Source organism: Uranotaenia lowii, chromosome 1 (assembly GCF_029784155.1).
Source record: "Uranotaenia lowii strain MFRU-FL chromosome 1, ASM2978415v1, whole genome shotgun sequence".
In the NCBI taxonomy this organism is placed as follows: domain Eukaryota; kingdom Metazoa; phylum Arthropoda; class Insecta; order Diptera; family Culicidae; genus Uranotaenia; species Uranotaenia lowii.
Genome location: NC_073691.1, coordinates 101,147,769 through 101,153,372, shown reverse-complemented (window position 1 = coordinate 101,153,372; position 5,604 = coordinate 101,147,769). Strand labels below are relative to the sequence as shown.

The window sequence follows — 5,604 nt, the reverse complement described above, 5'->3', positions numbered from 1 at the left end:
TCAGGAGTTTTTATTTCTCACCTTACCAGTGTTCGAGTACCTTTTGAATAACTTTTACATCGAATGCATTTTTTTGTTAAATATTTGGTATTATAAAACCACCTACATACTTCGTTTTTTTTAAGAAAAGCGCATTTATTGATGATTCACTCCATTTGCGAGTCTTCATTTTCTTTTTATTCATCCGATAGCATCGTTTTTTCGAGCAGATCGAGTAGTTAGTTCCCATTTTGTTCCTATGTTTTGGAACCAGGACTCACTCTCTCTGAGTGACTCACCATCACATCACGGAATAATGTCAGTGCGATCTACGGTTTGTGAATTGAGGAGCTGTTCCAGCAAAACAGAAAATCGTTTGGCGCATTTTAAGAATTTCTGCACAATAGTACCGAAAAGTGGAATTTGTGTTGCTTTGCTGAACCTCGACCTGGATTTGAACCCGGAAGGATGTTGTGAGATGAAATGCTACAGAAATGGATCGCATAAAAATGTTTGCTGATTTTGTTTTACCGCCGTTTTCCCCGAAAAGGTTTTCGGTTTTGTTTGTTCCGGAATTCGGTAAATCGTTTTTTGAAAGGTATGTGCATTTTGATCTCTTTTTGTTTGATTTTTTTATTTGTTTTAACGCTGCAAGATTTGTTTTAATTTTTCATCGGTATTTTTTTTCGGTAATAGACATTTTATCCCATTTTTATCGAGCAACAAAACCATTGTTTATACCATCACACATCCGTAAACTTTGTACACTTATTTGAGAATATTATTCAGATAGGGGCTTGAAATCGTCGATTGCTATAAGATTATTGAATGTAATCAATTAGTATTTTGAATTGAAGCCCGAGAAAGCATTTGGATACTAAAACTAGGAAAACTGAATAACTAGCAAAGGTTTTAAAAGATGTTTGAGCTGGCGTAAAATCATGGGTTTAAAATATACCAATTATTTGACCGATACCATTTTTTTCTAAATCGCCAGCATTATAAAAAAAATAAAAAAATTTGATCGTGGATGGTGATAACTAAATTTTTTTTGGATATTGTCTATGGTTTTGTACGTGTTGTTTGGGAGTTAGAACCGATGGTTTTCTTTTATTTTTTATCATTGTGATATTATTTTTGTATGATCCTTTTGGAGGGAAATATGCTTGTTAGAATAATATTGACGCTGTCTCTGTTAAATTCATATAGTATCACAATAAAACTCTTAATAGAAATTGTATGTTGCCCTCGGAGCTTTTTCTCCAAAAGAGATTGCAAAAAAAAAAGGAAGAAGAGAAGAACGTAGATACGATTTCCTAAATGGCAATTAGGATTGCTCGTTTTATACATTTTTGAAAACCCTTCCGTTGTTGTTTGAGTTTTTTTTTTCTCGGGATAATAGGATGTTTTCCCATTCTCCATGAGGTGGAATTTTTCCTTTACTAAATATCAATGACTGTTTTTTCTTCGTAATCTATTTTAATCTCTTTCGTGTTTAGGAACCACCTTTTGTTACTTTTCAAAAGAGGAGATATGAAGACGACGCTAGTGGTGGTTTACGATTTCGCAGACGTCATATTTGCTTTTCGTGAAGGAGGAGGATGATGAATGAAAAATGTGTTTGCATGGCAGTTACTAGAAAATGTAGGATTAAATTTAAAACTTGTGTTTATATAAAAGCGCCTTTAGGAAGGTTTCGAGTTTTTTGAAAAGTTTAGTCATTAAAAAAAAAAAAAAAGTTGTATTTAAAATACGTTCGATGTAAATTGATTAGAGAATTGCTTTTGATTATCATTAAAAGTTTTTTAACCATAACCATAAGGATGGAGGAGTTGTAGTATCTGTTTAATCGACTTTCGATATGCAGGTCGAAACCCCTCAAACAAGTAAGAACCTCGCTGGCGAGGCTTGGTTTAAAGGAACAAATAAACGAGTGAGTCTCTTCTTCACTGGACTCCAAACGTACCTGACGTGTGTGTTGTAGACTTTATTTATTATAAAGAAAACCCCGCTTAATATAAGTGTTAAAAGTATAGCGATAAAATGGTCACTTCAAACAAGTCGTTCCCAGGCCCCACCCATGTGGGGTGCTCCGGGTGGGATGAAGGTCCAACTCGTAGAGCTTGACGTAAATGTTTCCGACAGTCCCTGGCTTATCTGCGTTCTTAGAACTCGTTCGGCACCTTGGAAATTGGTTCCATTGTCGCTAAAAAATTCACGAGGCGAACCTCGGCGACCGACGAACCGGCGGATGGTGGAAATACATGATGCAGTCGTCAACGTGTACGCGATCTCCAAGTGCACGGCGCGCGTAGTTAGGCATGTAAAAAGGGCCACCCATCGCTTGACGGCTGACCTTCCTACTCTGACCAGCAGCGGTCCGAAATAGTCAACGCCAGTGTACGTGAATGCTCTTTCGTGGTGAGCCAGACGGGCAGCTGGAAGAGGTGCCATGGGTGGAATAACCGGGCGTGCGCGTTTTAGTTTGCACAGTGCACAGTTGTAGCTTATCTTTTTTACCGCGACTCGCAATCTGGGGATTTCGAAAATTTGGCGCATTTCGTTGACTATCGTTTCGAAATTTCTGTGTTGATAGATTCGATGGTAGTGTTCTATTAGAAGCTTCGTTACATAATGTTTGCTGGGTAAGATGATAGGATAACGCGTATCGTGATGGATATTAGTCACCGCTCGTATCCTGCTACACTGTCTTAGCACGCCACGCTCGTCCAGAAATGGTGCGAGCTTGTAGATTGCACTATGCTTGCCTACCGTAGGTGGATGTCCGTCGTCCTTTGGGCCATGTTCTAAACGATAAATTTCGTCGCCATAAACTTCTCTTTGTACTAATTTCCAGATGGTTTCTTCTGCTGCTCTTAGCTCCGGCTGCTGAGGATGGCCTACTATTTTGCTTTGGTTTTTCAGTTTCGCCAGGTACCGTAGGACGTAAGCCACTGTTCTTTGCAAGAAACCCCATGTTGAAAATTGAGTAAAATCGATGATACTTATAACCTCGACACTGTGGTGATTAAGTAGAGTTGAACGTATCTCTTGCGTTGTTGGAGGTATGTCTTCGGTAAGGCGTGGCCACTCCTGTTCAGGGAGCTGTACACGGAGAAAAAAGTATAGTACTTCCAATGATAATCCACTTATATTCAATCATATTTCTGATTAATTCTCGGCTAACTATATATATTAAATTTTTAACTATAAATATCATAGAATATCTGATCGAAATTTTGCATTCAATAATACATACAATAGATTGAACTATAATCGTATGCTTGATTTTAAGCATGCAACTATAAATATAATATACTCAATTTTAATTGTATGATTGATTGTATGCATTCAACAATATGTATAGTAGATTCAACTATATCGAAATACTTGATTCTACTATAAATATGATAGATTCTATTTTATTCCTACGATTGATTAAATGGATTCAACTTCAGATATTGTAGATGTAAATTATGTGTATTTTAAAATAACAATATTTTCGGATGAATTTATCTTTTCTTCTTTGAAGTTTATTTCAAATATTGATATAAAAAAACAAAGGAAAAAACTTTAAAAAATGTCCTCATTTTTCTTTTTGCCTGGGGTCTGGGGTGATCCTGGTGATGGTTCCGTAGTAACATAGCGGGAATGTGCGCACATCAAACGATTGACCAGGTTGTCCTTGCGGGAAGGTTAGCCACCTACAAACAAAAAACATAAATAAAAACTTCAAAAAAGAATAATAGACGGAACTCACTTGAAAATCTATCAAGCGCCTACGTTCCGCGGATGATGGTTAGTTTTCCCTACCTCACGGGATCCTCCTTGGAAACGATTGCCGCCATTATTGTGAACCGGAACCTTTCAGAATTCTATTCCGATCCTGTCTGGGCATCCTAAAGACATTCATCGTAAGTCTTGGAATTATCATACGGAATTTTGGTACTCACCTTAAAAATCCAGCTGTTACTGACATTGGCCAGTGCCATCACGTCAAACCAAAGGTCCTCGTCCTCGTAATTGATTGTCGCCGCCATCAGGAACCAACCCTTGCGGGCGAGCGTCGCTGTGGTGAAGGAAGACTAATTTATTGATATTTAGGTAGCTTCCTCTTCGGACCGTTTGTGAGATAAAAAAAACTTACCCGAACTTTTTCAGCGGGTGTAACTGCATGCCGGAAGCTAGTTTGCCGATGCTGGTTGTGGTCGGTAGGTAAAAGTCTCGCTGGGAGACGGTTCCGTCAAGTTCATGTTGTTCCGTTTTGATTGTTGTTCCGTATAGTTGATTTTCTTCTTCTTTTTCACCTGAGGATTTTCTACACGCTCATGCAAGAAAACCCAAATGTATGCTAAAATCCACCTTATTCGAAAAAATCAACTGTATAAATATTTGAATTTCTCATAGATAAAATTAAATTAAATACACATTTATAATTAAAATGAATAGCCAAAAAAATTGTTCTAACTTCACGCTTTATTCTCCGTGTATAGTTGGATGCCAAAACTCAATCATACAGTTGTAGTTAGATCTATCATATTTAACAATCATACCTTGACAATTGAATTCATAATATAAATAGTTTATTGCATAAGATCAATCGGCAGTATGAAGTAAGGTCTATTATTTTTATTGTTGGATGCGAAAAAAATCAACTACACCTCGATGATTGGTAGAACTTGCTCAAATAATTGAAACAACAGTCGTCTTTTTTCTCCGTGTACACACTAAGATTGCAATTATTCCGCTCGGGACTATGATCCTCTGAATCACAGGAAAACAGTTCAAAATGACACTTGAAATGTCAAAAACAAAAGATTTTCCTGTGGCACTGGGAGATAGCAAACCGACTCCCGTAGCACTTAATTTCTCCTGAAATTCGAAAGAAACTTCGAACAAGATTTCAGGTATTTGATTGAATGTCGGGACCGTTTCTTCCTGAATCACGTTTCGCCGTCGTGAATAAAAAAAAAACAAAAGTTTTTTTCGCAACTTGTCTATGTGTGTCGTGTTAAGTTCGTTTTACAGCTTCTTGCACGACAGATTTAATCGCTGTTCAAAGTAAGTTAAATCAGTACGATAAAATTACCAGTTCAAGAGCAATGACAACAGTGTCTAGCTGCTGATTTCCAAGGATTTGAAGGCGTTGTCAAAGAGCGAGTTCTCCGCAACAGGGGCAGTTATGCCTCCGCTGCCAAACTCCTGGGAAGGCTTCCCATAACAGGTTCCATAATCCGTGTTTTTGTTATTAGTGTTCCGTGTGTTCTTCCAGGTATTGTGAACTTCGTGCGACAATTTTTTAAATAGATCTTGTGATAAAATGAAATGTTTGGAAATAAATACTCTATTTATTCATATTCATAATCTGTGTTGCTTTTTCTTTTAATTTTTTTTTTTTTGCATGGTTGGCATTTAAAAAAAACGGTTCCGAATGTACAGGAAACCAATTCAGAATTCCCTACAAATCTCGGGAGGAAAGCGTTTCGAACGCACAGGACATTTTGACAGTTGTTTTCCTGTACTGTTTTGCTGTCCTGAAATCGTCCTGTAATTTCAGCTGTTGAAAATACAGGACGAAATCGTCCCGACCACAGGAGAAAAGATTAAGTGTGTAGAAAGACTGGC

At 37.5% G+C, this 5,604-nt stretch overlaps 1 long non-coding RNA gene across 2 annotated transcripts; it reads right to left on the bottom strand.

Annotated features, from left to right (window-relative positions):
* Window positions 1-3,563: 3,563 nt before the first annotated feature.
* On the bottom strand, window positions 3,564-4,280 carry LOC129739789 (uncharacterized). 2 transcript variants are annotated; one of them, XR_008735969.1, is made up of 4 exons: window positions 4,127-4,280; window positions 3,933-4,064; window positions 3,740-3,878; window positions 3,564-3,683 (listed from the first exon to the last, which is right to left on the bottom strand). It is a non-coding gene; the product is annotated as an uncharacterized LOC129739789 (long non-coding RNA). The 2 variants fall into 2 exon arrangements; XR_008735968.1 differs by having other exon boundaries at window positions 3,933-4,048.
* Between the last annotated feature and the right edge of the window lie 1,324 nt (window positions 4,281-5,604).